Consider the following 15001-nt stretch of genomic DNA (forward strand, 5'->3'; position numbering starts at 1 on the left):
GGGGAGAAAGTGAGGACTGCAGATGCTGGAGATCAGAGCTGAAAATGTGTTGCTGGAAAAGCGCAGCAGGTCAGGCAGCATCCAAGGAGCAGAGAATCGACATTTCGGGCATAAGCCCTTCTTCAGGAATGAGGAAAGTGTTTCCAGCAGGCTAAGATAAAAGTTAGGGAGGAGGGACTTGGGGGAGGGGCTGGAAAAGCGCAGCAGGTCAGGCAGCATCAAAGGAGCAGGAGAATCGACGTTTCGGGCATAAGCCCTTCTTCAGGCATGAGGAAATTGTGTCCAGCAGGCTAAGATAAAAGTTAGGAAAGAGGGACTTGGGGGAGGGGAGGATCTTTAAGGGGCCCTAATCTCTGCCTAGGTATTTTTTGACCTTAATATTTTTGTAGAATCCCTTTGGATTTTTCTTAACTGTATCTGCCAATCCTATTTCATGCCACCTTTTCTGCTCTCCTAATTTCCCTCTTGAATAAACTACTATTGCCCTTATACTCTTCTAAGGATTCACTTCATCGCTGCTGTCTATACCTGACATATACTTTCTTCTTTAACTTGGCCAGAGAATCAATTTCTCTAGTCATTCAGCATTCCCTATACCTAGCAATCTTGCCCTTCACACTAACAGGAACATATTGTCTCATCTCATTTTTGAAGGCTTTCTACTTTCCAGCTGTGCATTTACCTGCAAATATCTGACCTCAATCAACTTTTGAAAGTTCGTGCCTAACACCATCAAAATTGGCCTTCCTACAGTTTAGAATTTCAACTTTTAGATCAGGTCTATCCTTTTCCATAACTATTTAAAAACTGATAGAGTTCTGATAGCTGGCCTCAAAAAGTTCCCCCACTGACACTTCTGTCATGTGTCCTTTCTTAATTCCCAAGAGAAGGTCAAGTTTTGCTCTTTCTATAGTAGGTACATCCACACACTGAATAAGAAAACTTTCTTGTACACACTTAACAAATCCTACACCATCCAAGTCCTTAACATTATGCAAGTTCCAGTCTATGTTTGGAAAGTTAAAATTCTCTAACATTACCACTTTATTGTTCTTACAGATAACTGTGATCTCCAAATAAACATGCTTCTCAATTTCCTGCTGACTATTGAGGAGTCAATAGTACAATTCCAATAAGGTGATTATCCCTTTCTTATTTCTCAGTTCTGCTGAAATAACTTCACTAGACATACTCCTGGGAATTTCCTCCATATGTATAGCTGTAATATTATCCCTAACCAAAATTGCCACTCCCCCTCCTCTTTTACCCCCTTTTATATCTTTCCTATAGCATTTTGGATAAGACCTGAAAATCTGGCAAGACACATTTGTTGTTGGGATCCTGCTGTAATCGTGCTATTGTGGACTGGAATCAGTCAAAACTAGGGATATTGTTAACAGATTGCCTCTTAATTAGGTGCTGCCAACAGAATGCTACCCAGGGCCTCATCACCCACAAGAGTGATTACTACTTGCTTTCATCCAGTCACTTTCTGGGTAAATGAAACCACCAGACTTGACATCCCATTCAACATTGCAACAGCAGAGCTGTGGAATTTCTGTTCTATCAGTAACTAAGGTATTTGTTCAACTACATTTCAACTTTAACTTTAACCTTGGGTCAGTTTCTGTAGCATCTGTGCCAGTGGAAATGCTTCTTGGGCACCCTTGGGTAGGGAGGGACAAGATCAGAAACATAGAACACAAAATCCATAATACAGTAGAGGCCCTTTAGCCCTCAATGTTGTGCTGACCTTTTATTCTACTGTAAGATCAGACTAACATACATACCCTTCATTGTTATATCTTCCATGTGCCTATCCAAGAGTTGCTTAAATGTCCCTAATGTATCTGACTGTACTACCACCACTGACTGTGCATTCCACTCTGTATGTAAAGAACCCACCTCTGACATCTCCCCTAAACCTTCCTTCAATCATGTTAAAGTTATGCCTCCTTGTGATAGTCATTTCCACCCTAGGAAAAAATCTCTGGCTAACCATTCTATCTATGTCTCACATCATCTTGTACACCTCTATCAAGTCACCTTTCATCCTTCTTCGCTTCAATGAGAAAAACCCTAGCTCCCTCAACCTTTCTTCATAAGACATGCCCTCCAGTCCAGGCAGCATCCTGGTAAATCTCCTCTCATCCTCTCTAAAGATTCCACATCCTTCCTATAATGAGGAGTCCAGAACTGAATACAGTATTCCAAGTGTGGTCTAACCAGAGCTCAATAGAGCTGCAGCATAACCTTGTGGCTTTTAATCTCAATCCCCCTTGCTAATGAAAGCCAACACACCATATTCCGTCTTGACAACACTATCAACATGGGTGGCAACTTTGAAGGATCAATGGACATGGGCCCCAAGATCCCCCTGTTCCTCCACACTGCCAAGAATCCTGCCTTTAACCCTGTATTCTACATTCAAACTCAACCTTTCAAAGTGAATTCCTTCATATTTTTCCAGTTTGAACTCATCTGCCACTTATCAGCCCAGTTCTGCATCTTGTCAATGTCCTGTTGCAACCTACAACAGCCCTCCACACTATCCACCACTCCACCAACCTTCATGCTATCAGCAAACTTCCTTCCACTTCCTCATCCAAGTCATTTATAAAAATCACAAAGCGCAGAGGTCACAGAACAGATCCCTGTGGAACACCACTAATCACTGATCTCCGGGCTGAATACTTTCCATCTACCACCACAATCTGTTTTCTATGTGCCAGCCAATTCTGTATCCAGACAGCTAGATTTCCGTGTATCCCATACCTCCTTACTTTCTGAATGAACCCACCATAGGGAACCTGATCAAATGCCTTGCTAAAATCCATGTACACCACATCCACTGCTCTACCTTCATCAATGTGTTTTGTCACTTCCTTAAAGAATTCAATAAGGCTTGTGAGGCATGACCTGCCCCCACAAAACCTTGCTGACCATCTTTAATCAGAAATAAAAATTACACAACACAGGTTATGGTCCAACAGTTTTATTTGGAAGTACTAGCTTTCAGAGCACTGCTCCTTCATCAAGTGTTGTGTGATTTTCAACTTTGTCTACCCAGTCCAGCATCAGCACCTCCACATTGTACCTCTAATTAGGCTTTGGTTTGTCAAGTAATCACAAATCCTGTCTCTTTGAATTCTCTCCCACACTTTACCGAGCACAGAAGTAAGACTGATTAGTCTGCAATTCCTGGGATTATCCCTATTCCCTTGCTTGAACCAGTGAATAACACCTGCCACCCTCCAATCACCTGGCACTACTCCAGTGGACAGTGAGAATGCAAAGATCATCGCCAAAGGTGTAGCAATCTCTTCCTTCACTTCCTGTAGTAACCTAGAGAATATCCTCTCTAGCCCAGGGGATTTATTGATCTTTATGTGGGGTACTGGTTAGCTACTTGCCTTCTAAACTGGTTTATCAAATTAATAAGCAATCATTTTTCAAAATTTGGTTATGGGCCCTCTCCTGAAAAGCGAGTGAAAGAGAGGCAGAATGTCTTCTACCATCTGTGCACTCTATGAAGATGGCCTTATTTCCAACAGGGGAAAAAACAACATGCTGCTTCCTTGCTTAATGGGAGTTGGGACCAATAAAATTATTAGTGGCTGATGCCATCCCTCCGACCCTGACTGCTTTTAGTGTTAAATGAATTTTATGTGATTTATTGTAGTCACATTTTTCGAAGTACTGTAAAAAGTTTTGTTGTGAGATCATAATAAGGACATACCAATCACAGAGTGCTTAGATAGAGTCAGACATACAAGGCCATGGCTGCACAGGAGTTGCACAAAAGCAAATTCAACATTAAATTTGAAATTAGAGAGGTCCATTCAGCCATCTAATAATGGTGAGGAAGAAACTGTTCTTAACCTGTTGATACATGTGTTTAAGCTTCTGTATCTTCTGCCTGATGGAAGTGTTTGGAAGAGAGTATAAACTGGGTGGGAGTGGTCTTTGATAATATTGGCTGCCTTTCAGTGGCAATGAGAAATGTAGATGGAGTCCATCGTTGGGAGGTTGGCTTGCATGATGATCTGGGCTGTGTTCACAATGTTCTGTAGTTTCTTATGGTCCTGGACAGACTAGTTGCTGTACCAGGCCATTATGCACCCCCAGATAGAATGCTTTCTGTGGTACACCTGTAAAAGTTAGTGAGGGCCCTCATGGGCATTCTGAATTTCCTAACCTCCTGAGCGCAAAGAGGTGTTGTTGTGCCTTCTTGACCATTGCATCTGCGTGGGAGACCAGGACAGATTGTTAGTTACCATCACTCCTGGGAACTTGATGTTTTCAATCCTCTCCACCTCAGCTCCATTGATGTAGATAAGGGTGTATTCTTCTCCTTTCTTCCTGAAGTCAATGATGAATTCTTTAGTTTTGCTGACATTGACGAAGAGATTGTTATCTTTGAACCATGACACTAAGCGTTCTATCTCCTTCCCCTATTCTGAGTCATCATTGTTTGATATCCGGCCTACAATGGTGGTGTCATCAGCGGACTTGTAGGTGGTGTTTAGATAAAATTTACCGACACAGTCGTGAGTCTTCAGTGGGTATAGTAGGGTAGTGAGTATGCATCCTTATGGGGTGCCAGTGTTGAGGGTTATCGTGAAGGAAATGCAGTTGTCTCCCTTCACTGATTGTGGTCTGTAGATCAGGAAGCTGAGGGTGGAGCTGAGACCTAAATCTCAGAGTTTGGAGATTAGTTGGTGTGATTATGGTGTTGAAGGCGAAACTGTAGTCAATGAGTAGGAACCTGACAGAGGTGTCCTTGTTGTCCAGCTGTTCCACGGATGAGTGTAGGGCTAGGAAAAGGGCGTCTGCTGTCACCTGTTGCACTGGGAGGCAAATTTCAAAGGATCAAGGCAGGCTGGTAGGCTAGAGTTGTTGTGAACCATGACCAACCTCTCGAAGTACTTCACAATTATAGACATCAGGGCCACCGGGTGGTAGTCATTGAAGCACATTCCATGTATTTTCTTTGGTATTGAGACAATGGTGGCCATCTTGAAGCAGGTGGAGGTTTCAGATTGTAGCAAGAAGAAGTTAAAGATGTCAGTGAATACCTCAATCAGCTGGTCCACACAGGATCTGAGTGCAAGGCTGGGGACTCCATCCAGGCATGTGGCTTCCCTCAGGTTGATTCTCAGGAAGGCTGATCTGACATTTGTAGCGGTGACTGGTGCTGAGGAGACAGGTCAGACCGCATCACTGGCATTCTGCTTAAACTGAATGTAAAAAGTGTTGTGCACATCAGAGAGGGATGTGCTTTTACCTGCTATTTTGTCTTGCTTCATTTTTTATCCCGTTATGTCATGTAGGCCTTGCCACAGGCTGCAGATGTCCATGTGGTAGGTTTGGACCTCTAATTTGCTCCAGTACCGCCTTTTGGCATCTCTAATAACCTTGTAGAGGTTGTATCTGGATTCCCTGTAAAGGTCTGGGTCAACCGACTTGAATGCCACACACACCCGGTCTTCAGTAAGCAATAGATTTCCCAGTTCATCCAAGGTTTCCAGTTGGGGAAAATAAGGATTGACTTCTTTGGCATGCAGTTGCCCCTCAGGTTCCTTTTAAATCTTTCTCCTCTCACCTTAAAAATATGCCCTCTAGTTTTGAACTCCCCTATCCTAAATAGAAAGAAGGGAGCTGCAGTGCCTACCACCCTCATGTGTATTTCTCATTGATAGTTTCTTTAAGGTAAAAATATTGCATGGAGTGATGATCTTATAAAGGTTTATAAAATCATAAGGAGCCATAGATAAGGAGAATAGCATTTTCTCACATCTATCCTCTAGGATAGATGTGAGAAAATGTTAAAAGGAACCAGAGGGGCAACTTTTTCACACAGAAGGTGGTTCCTATATGGAATGAAATGCCAGAGGAAGTGATAGGTACAATTACAACATTTAAGAAACATTTGAACAAGTACATAAATAGGAAAGATTTAGAGTGATATGGACCAAACACAGGCAAATGGGGATAATTTGGTTTGGGAAACCTGCGTTGGGCTGAAGGGTCTGTTTCCATGTTTTAGCCTATGACTCTATCTAGTTGCTAGCTTTGTTTACCACTACTCCAGTAGTGTTCTTGACATGTCTAAGAAATAGTTAGATGTCAAGGCATAAAAGGCTATGGGCCAAGTGCTGCAAATGGGATTAAGAATAGTTATGTTCTTGTTTTCAACTACTGCAGATTGAATGGGCCAAAGGGCCTTTTTTCTGTGCTGTAGATCTCTATGATTTGTCTAAAGAAATTTGGAGCTTATGTCTCCTAACAAATTTCTGTTGATAAGAAAGGTCACTGAACTCGGAATGTTAATTTTGCATTCCGCCAAACCTTATGCACTTCTCTTGCAATTTCTATTTTTGGTCTGTTAAGAAAATATCAGCTTGAGACCAAAGTCAAACTAAAGCAGAAATTCTCACTCCTAGCTAGAGATTAGACATGTCAAATGCAAAAGGCGATGAAGAATCACAAAAATTAATCACATTCTGTTGCCGGTTTCTCTTGTGCATGAAAATGTAGTTATTCTAATCATGAAAGCTTATGAGCAGGTAATTCATTTTAACTAATAACTAAAGAACATGTTTTGAAGAGATTTATTAAATGTGCTGATCTTTCTCAGGCACAATGCATTTTCAATCACCACAATTTGTTTGTCCTGTATTAGCCATTCATAATACAGCAGACACCATTTCTCATAATGAACTATGAGAAAATTGGATTACCGGAATTGACATTAATGAATGTCTGTTTGAATATCCCATGGGCAATTAGGGATGGACGATAAATGCTGGCTTTCCCAGCAAGCTTATAGTCCATGAGTGAATAACAAAAAAAATTCTCCATCAAGAAGCATGAAGGTATTAGAACTGTCATATGTTTCCACAACCCAACACAGACTCACTCATTTTGTGAGACCACTCTTGACATTATAATGGGCATTCACATAATTATAAATCCCCCCTCACCTTTTCACTGGAATCTCACCCTGCAGGAAGGATTGGCATTCTGTGACCTGTGTTGTATTCCAATCTGCCACAAGAACATTTGGAATCAGATTTTAACATTAAAAAACATTACTATTGCATAGATTCAATATTTTCCGCAATTGTCACGGCTACTTTCCAAGTATGCTACTTCAGGCAGAGGGCACTCTCCATGATATTCTGCGGTTTGCCAATGCGTTTTGAACAGATATAGCAGTTTAAAACTTGGGTACTGGCTACCAAAAGTATCAGATTTGCATTTCACCATAATCGACAGTATCACACGGAAAACTTGAGGTGTATGCAATCCACAAAATGAGGATACATCCATTGTGGTTCATTTTTGCTCTATGAATATACTCTTAATCATCAGGGACATGTTTGAAGCTTGTGTTGACAGTGCTATTCAGCAACACTTAACCAGAAATAGTCTTCTTGATGATGAACTCAGTTTGGGTTCCACTAGTGCTGTTCTGCTCCAGGCCTCATTACATTCTTGATTCAAATATGAACGTAAAAACAAAATTTCAAAGGTGAAGTTGGTCATTGGGAACTGTGTGTCGGGGCACACTTGACATTAAGACAATGCAGTGGCACCGAAACTGAATAAGTGCAGTGATACCTAATACAAAGGAAAATGGTTGAGATTGTTGGAGACTAACTGTCTCAATCCCAGAATATCACTGCAGCAATTATTTAGAGCAGACATTTCCTAATCAGCCTGTTCAGTAATGTTATTAAACACCTGTAGAACAGGCTTCCTGGATCAGAAGAAAAGCTGCCATAGTTCCAGCCGACTTTAGGGCTCTCATTAGAGACAGCCAGTTAGTGATGGTTCAATACCTCAGGCAAGGAGAGAGGTTATGAAGGCAAATCATTCATGGTAACTTCTGCTGCTGTGAGAATTGAATCAGTGCTGTTAGCATCACTCTGCACTGCAAACTAGCCATCTAGCCAACTGAGGAGAGAGTGAGGTCTGCAGATGCTGGAGATCAGAGCTGAAAATGTGTTGCTGGAAAAGCGCAGCAGGTCAGGCAGCATCCAGGGAACAGAAGAATCGATGTTTCGGGCATAAGCCCTTCTTCAGGAATGAGGAAAGTTTCTTCATTCCTGAAGAAGGGCTTATGCCCGAAACGTCGATTCTCCTGTTCCCTGGATGCTGCCTGACCTGCTGCGCTTTTCCAGCAACACATTTTCAGATCTAGCCAACTGAGCTAACCGATTCCCATGTACATTATTACATTTAATTCTCTTTAATTATAAACTCCGCTTACTCTGGTGATCAGTCAAAGGAATACATTCCCAATCTGTACAGGCAGTCAATATCATCCCCAATTTCCTTACATATTGCCAAACGTCACCCTTAGTTGTCAACAGCAGCAGCAGCAGCAATCACTTGATAATGAGTTTAATTGTCCAGGAAATTCCATGACGCTGGTCTGGGGCTATGTGAGCCCTCGTGTGGCTGGTGAGTTCAATCCTACAGCTGCATCTCCAACAGCACATTTGGCAGGTATTTCCAGGAGGTGGAATTGATCCTTGACTTTGCCATCATTGGCATTCCTTTCTTCGATTCCTTTCTTGGACTTTCTATTGCCACCAGGTGTTCTCAAACAATAGTGTCCCTTCAGACAGGAATTTCATCCAAGTCAGTTTCTTGTTAACAAGGGTCTCCCATGCATTGAAATCAATGTTACGTTTCTTGAGGGAGGCCTTCAGGGACTCTTTGAAATGCTTCTGATGTCCTCCTCTCAGTCGAGTACCTTCCTTAAGATGGGCAAAGAAGGTTTCCTCTGGCAGTTGGAAATCAGACATCCTAAGCACATGGCCAGCCCAGCGGAATTGGTTTCAGATGATCACAACTTCGATTCTCATGCTGTTAGTTGCTCCAAGGATACTAATGTTAGAACACCTACCCTCTCAGCTGATGCGGAGGATCTGTTGCAAACAATATTGTCTAAAGATCATGCCCATGACAATCAATTAATTACCAACTTACTCAGTTCTCTCCATTCTGAGGAAGAGTCACCGGACCTGAAATGTTAACTCCGCTTTCTCTCCACAGATGCTGCCAGATCTGCTGAGTTTTCCCAGCAATTTCTGTTTTTGATCAGCTCCAAGCCTGGGACAGTGAATAGATTATTACTACACAAAGGATTGTTATCATTTTATTAAAGTTCAATTCAACATGTTTTGGTAGGGGAAAATAAATTCTGGATTCATCAGCATTCTAAAAAGTCAGTAAATGGGTTTTACTCCAGGGATAATTTCAACATTAACATTTCCAAAGGATGAGTGTATCAATCTAGACTCAGTGGAGTCATGGTCATTACCTGTCTTGTTGATTTGTAAACCTTATTAATAGCCTGACCACAACAGTTCAATGAACAGGACAGTCAGTTAAATTTTAATAAATACATGCTATTGTGTGGTTTGATTACTCCAGTTACTTCCTCAGTTAAAATATTCATAAAATGAATCAATCACATTTGTGTCTCCATCTGAATAATTTCCTTTTGTATTCTGCTCACTGTACAAGTCTTTTTTTTTCAAAATTAAAGGTCCCATTGATTTCTTAATGTATACAGGGATTCGAACTTTGGTCAATGTCATAAGACTGGTCAATTTACAAAATTGCCTTTGCAGTACAGCCAGTAATGTTGATTTATTTAAAGTTAAATTTGTACTGGCTCTAGGACTGGCTATCAAGCCTGGCCACTTCCCTTTAAAATTCAATGGCATGACTATTGTTGAAACCCCAACTATCTACATCCCAAATAGTTCCAGAAATTCAAAGTACTGTGGTTCTGGGAATCTGAAATAAAGTCAGAATTTGCTCAAGAAACTCTGCACTTGTGGCAGCATCTGTGGAGAGAGAACATTAATTCTGTTAATTAAAACTGTGAATTCTCTCGCCTTTGTGACTGCAAGACATGCTGAGTTTCTCCAACAATTTCTGTTTTTCTGCAGAAATGCAAACAGACCAGCTCTGTAAATATTGTAGCTTCAAGCGCAGGTCAGAGGTTGGGTACGTTGAGGCAAGTAATTCATTCCTGATTCAGCAGTCTCTCACTCTCCACTACATGCAAAGTGCAAGTTATTAATGTGTTGGAATGCTCACCGTTGTCCAGAATGGATGCAGAGGCAAAGATCAGTGAGAATTACCACCCAGGACAATCAGCATTTGTGATCAATGCCCTTTCCAGAGTTTAAATGCCCATTCATTCCACCATAGCATTACGAGATAGTAGAGTCATAGAGATGTACAGCATGAAAATAGAACCTTCGGTCCAACTCATCCATGCTGACCAGATATCCCAACCCAATCTACTCCCATCTGCTAGCCCCTGGCCCATATCCCTCCAAACCCTTCCTATTCATATACCCATCCAAATGCCTTTTAAATGTTGCAATTGTACTAGCCTCCACCATTTCCTCTGGCACCTCATTCCATGCACGTACCATCCTCTGCGTGAAAAAGTTACCCCTTAGGTCTCTTTTATATCTTTCCCCTCTCATCCTAAGCCTATGCCCTCTCATTCTGTACTCCCCATTACAGAGAAAAGACTTTGTCTATTTATCTTATCCATGCCCCTCATGATTTTATAAACCTCTATAAGGTCACCCCTCAGCCTCCGATGCTCCAAGGAAAACAGCCCCAGCCTATTCAACTTCTTCCTATAGCTCAAATTATCCAACCCTGGCAACATCTTTTCTGAACCCTATCACAACATCTTTCCAATACGAAGGAGACCAGAATTGCCCACAATATGCCAACAGTGGCCTAACCAATGTCCTGTACAGCCGCAACATGACCTCCCAACTCCTGTACTCAATACTCTGACCAATAAAGGAAAGCATAACAAACACCTTCTTCACAATTGTGTCTACCTGAGAATTTACTTTCAAGGAACCTGCACTCCAAGGTCTCTCACTAGGACCTAGTCTATGTTCTTTACAGGTTATACTGTACCAAGTTATCGAAGCTGCTTTGACAAGTCCCAAACCCGAGATAGTGACATTTAAATACATTTTTAAAAATCTAGATTTAAAAGTTAGTCTAATGGTGAAAAAGTTACCCCTTAGGTCTCTTTTATATCTTTCCTCTCTCATCCTAAGCCTATGCCCTCTCCCCATTACTCCCCATTACAGAGAAAAGACTTTGTCTATTTATCTTATCCATGCCCCTCATGATTTTATAAATCCATTGCTGATTGCCATTTGATTCACTAATGTCCTTTAGAGATGGAAATCTGCCACCCTTACCTGGTCTAGCCTACATATAATTCTGACCCACAGCCATGTGGTTGATTCCAAACTGCCAGCTGAAATGGCCAGGAGGGAATCATTTAATTTAAGGGCAATTAGGGATGGGTAAAAATTCCAACCAGCAACACCCATATCCCATGAATAAAGACAAAATGTCTGCCATCTTTCGGGGAAGGGCAGCACTATCGCCATGTTCTTCTTCAAGTTGCACACCATCCTGTGTCTGCATTTAAACTGTTTTTCATCATTGCTAGATCAAAATCCTGGCAATTACTACTTTACAGCAATATAAAACTACCTTCACTACAAGGTGTGCTGTTTATATCACATTATGAAGGGCAACTAGAGATGAACAATAAAATGTCTGCAATGCTCATGCCTTGAGAATAAAAGAAGTCTCAATAAGCCAGACGTTATTTATTATTCTATCTATGTCTGTTGGAAAATTTTAGACACCCCTTTGCGCTGGGCTGATGTTTTGTTTCTCTGCATTACTTTGTCCAACAACAGGGTTGATCCCCAGAACATCTTTTAATGCATCATTACTTCTCTTTGTATTTGTAGTTCTTATAATGTTATAATGTTAGAAAGTCTGATTTCCTACTTCCATGAAAATATATGCTTTTAATATTGCACATTTTTTTAGATTCCCTACAGTGTGGAAACGGGTCCTTCGGCTCAACAAGTCCACACCGACCCTCCAAAGAGTAACCCACCCCCCTTTGACTAATGCACCTAACAACTATGGACAATTTACCATGGCCAATTCACTTGGCCGGCACATCTTTTGCACAACATTGTGATCTTAGAACATAGAACAGCACAGGGACAGGGTCTTCAGCCCACTATGTTTGTGCCAACTGTGATACCATTCTAAACTAATCCCAGCTGCTTGCATAAGGTCCATATCCTCCTATTCCTTGCCTGTTTATGTGTCCATCTAAATGCCTCTTAAACTGGTTTCGTTATTACTTGTAAGGTTATGTTAGTGAAGTAGTTATGCTATTGAAATGTTTACCCAGAAGTAAAAAGGAACGGTTGCCATAGTTCTACTGGATCATAGGATAACTTGTCATGCCTCAGGTGAGTGGTAACCTCAGCCAGTGTAGGAGTTGAGCCCATGTTGTTAACATAATTAACTGACTATCCCACCAAATGAAGTAATCAATCTCAGTCCAGGGGTATCAACTAATAATCCAATGATTTGAATTTGCTTTTTATGTTATGTAACTAGAAAGTTGACATCAACCCTTACTGATAGAATTCTGCTTGGTATTACCTGAACCGATATATTGGTGACTATATTCCCTCTTCAACATTACTATTTTACAATGACCCTCAGAAGCAATCTAAACACCAAATAGTGCATCAAGAAATACTGCAACAAATTACTGCAGATGCCGGAAACTGTAATGTAAACAAAAAATGCTGGAAATCACAGTGGGTCAGGCAGCATCCATGGGCAGAGAGCAAACTAATGTTTCGAGTCTAGGTGAATGATGAAGAGTCGCCTAGAATTGAAATGTTAGCTTGCTCTCTTTCCATGGATGCTGCCTGACCCACTTTGATTTCCAGCATTTTTTGTTTTCAGTTCATCAAGCAGTACTGCCATCTTCTCAGGGAAACTTAGGATGAACAGTAACACAAATCCTGAGGATATGAAAATTTCATACCAGCTTCTGCCTCAACCTTGCAAGATTTTCTACACTTGCTTCTCAGCCTGTAACATAAAAACCAAGTGGGTAGGATGCACGATTCTAGCTGAAAGTGAGGACTGCAAATGCTGGAGATCAGAGTCAAGACTAGAGTGGCACTGGAAAAGCACAGCAGGTCAGGCAGCATCTGAGGAGCAGGAAAATCGACTTTCCGGGCAAAAGCCCTTCATCAGGAATGATCCAGGGAGCCTCCGGGATGGAGTGATAAATGGGAGGGGGTGGGTCTGCAGAGAAGGATCGCTACCTCCATCCACCTATTGCACTCTTAGTACCTTCTCCCCAATTCTCTGCACAATTCTAGCCTCCACTGTGCTGCTTGTTTACCCAAACTTCTGAAAAGAAAAAGAAAAGTTTGCAACTAGTATCGGTTGGATTGTCCATTTTGTTCTCCCACTACTTTGTATAAAACTGTGAAGGTAAAACATTCTCTGCAGCAGAAAAATAATGCAACAACGCCCAGCTGCAGAAATTCCCCTATCAGCAGTTTAGAGATCATGTCTGTGGTGGCGGGTACACTTGCCAAAGGATTTAATGGGAATCAATGCATAAAAATATTTTGTGGATTTTACTTTAATCAAGTGCTACAGGTATCCAGTTTATGTATTTGTGTAGTTTGATGTATATGCCATAGATGTTACATATTGTAAATTTTTTTTTCATTCACATTACACTTCACCAAAATACCAGATACTTTTACCATCGGTAAAATACATTTTAATATTAGAGTAATTAAATTAGTGTAGAAGGATTCTGCTACTAGTAAACACAGATGAACCAAACAATTTATTGATTTAAACAAAGCATTTCTTGGACACAACAAATGAATATATATTTCACTTTCAGATCTGCAGTGCACATTCTTCTTTATATTATCCTCAATACATTGTCTTTCCAAAAATCAATATGGAGCTTGACATAAAGAACAAAAAGTAAATCAACTAAAGCAGTTGCTTTATGAGAGAGTCCTTTTCAAAATCTCTTTTGCTTTTGGTAAACAGAACATTGTTCTTCCAGGCTTGAATCATTTAAAACATTTAAATCCAGTTAATTAGCTGTCTCATTAGAACATTAGGTGAAATTTTAAAATAAATCCTTGATTCTTTTTGGGCACTGAAATGTCCTTATCCACATGTTCAAGGTGACACAGATACATTATTCTTAAACAATTATAAAATTTAAGGACAGAGTAAGTGTATTTTTTAAAAAAGTGAAGCCAATTAATAGCTAACTGATTGTAGTGCTGGTTTTTAAATGAAGCTATGCCGACACGGATGGTAAACTGTTTCTCTTGTTTCTCCTATAGATTACCATCCCTCTATGTCTGCTGTGAGGCATATCTAATCTTCATGTCATTCTTTGAATTATATCCATCAGAAGTGTTTCAGTAACAGTGAATTTACTGTTTGTCTGTAGCAGCAAAAGAAAATGTGAGTGAAATTATGTCCTTAATATTGAGATTGTATTTCCTTTCTCTTCAAGAAGTTATTTTGAAACAATTGCTTTCATTAAATTCTAGAGGAGAAAGTGAGGTCTGCAGATGCTGGAGATCAGAGCTGAAAATGTGTTGCTGGAAAAGCGCAGCAGGTCAGGCATCATCCAGGGAACAGGAGAATCGACGTTTCGGGCATAAGCCCTTCTTCAGGCATTCCTGAAGAAGGGTTTATTCCCGAAACGTCGATTCTCCTGTTCCCTGGATGCTGCCTGACCTGCTGCGCTTTTCCAGCAACATATTTTCAGCTTCATTAAATTCTACTTCAGGAATAAACAATGACCTAGGAATGCAATTGTGCCTACCGGAGGATGATATACTTAGTGTCCCATAGCAAACAAAGGATACTCAGCTAAATGTGAGACTGAAAGGTTTACCTGACTCTGATGTGTGTCCTGATAGTCCATGGAACATACTTTTGGAACTGTGATTTTTAAAAAAATCTTTCATGGGATGTGGGCATCTGGTAGTGGTTGAATTGCCAATTGAGTTCCCCCACTGTTTTGTGTAAAACTGTGAAAGCA

The 15001-nt window shown here is 40.8% G+C and overlaps 1 long non-coding RNA gene across 1 annotated transcript; it reads left to right on the forward strand.

Annotated features, from left to right (window-relative positions):
• Positions 1 to 1066: 1066 nt before the first annotated feature.
• LOC122555421 (uncharacterized) lies at positions 1067 to 14371 on the forward strand. Its single transcript, XR_006313271.2, has 3 exons — positions 1067 to 1137; positions 1417 to 1578; positions 14292 to 14371. It is a non-coding gene; the product is annotated as an uncharacterized LOC122555421 (long non-coding RNA).
• The last annotated feature ends 630 nt before the right edge of the window (positions 14372 to 15001 follow it).

The sequence above is a fragment of the Chiloscyllium plagiosum genome, unplaced genomic scaffold, assembly GCF_037043375.1.
Source record: "Chiloscyllium plagiosum isolate Xiang-an unplaced genomic scaffold, Cpla_swu_hap1 HiC_scaffold_1, whole genome shotgun sequence".
Classification (NCBI taxonomy): domain Eukaryota; kingdom Metazoa; phylum Chordata; class Chondrichthyes; order Orectolobiformes; family Hemiscylliidae; genus Chiloscyllium; species Chiloscyllium plagiosum.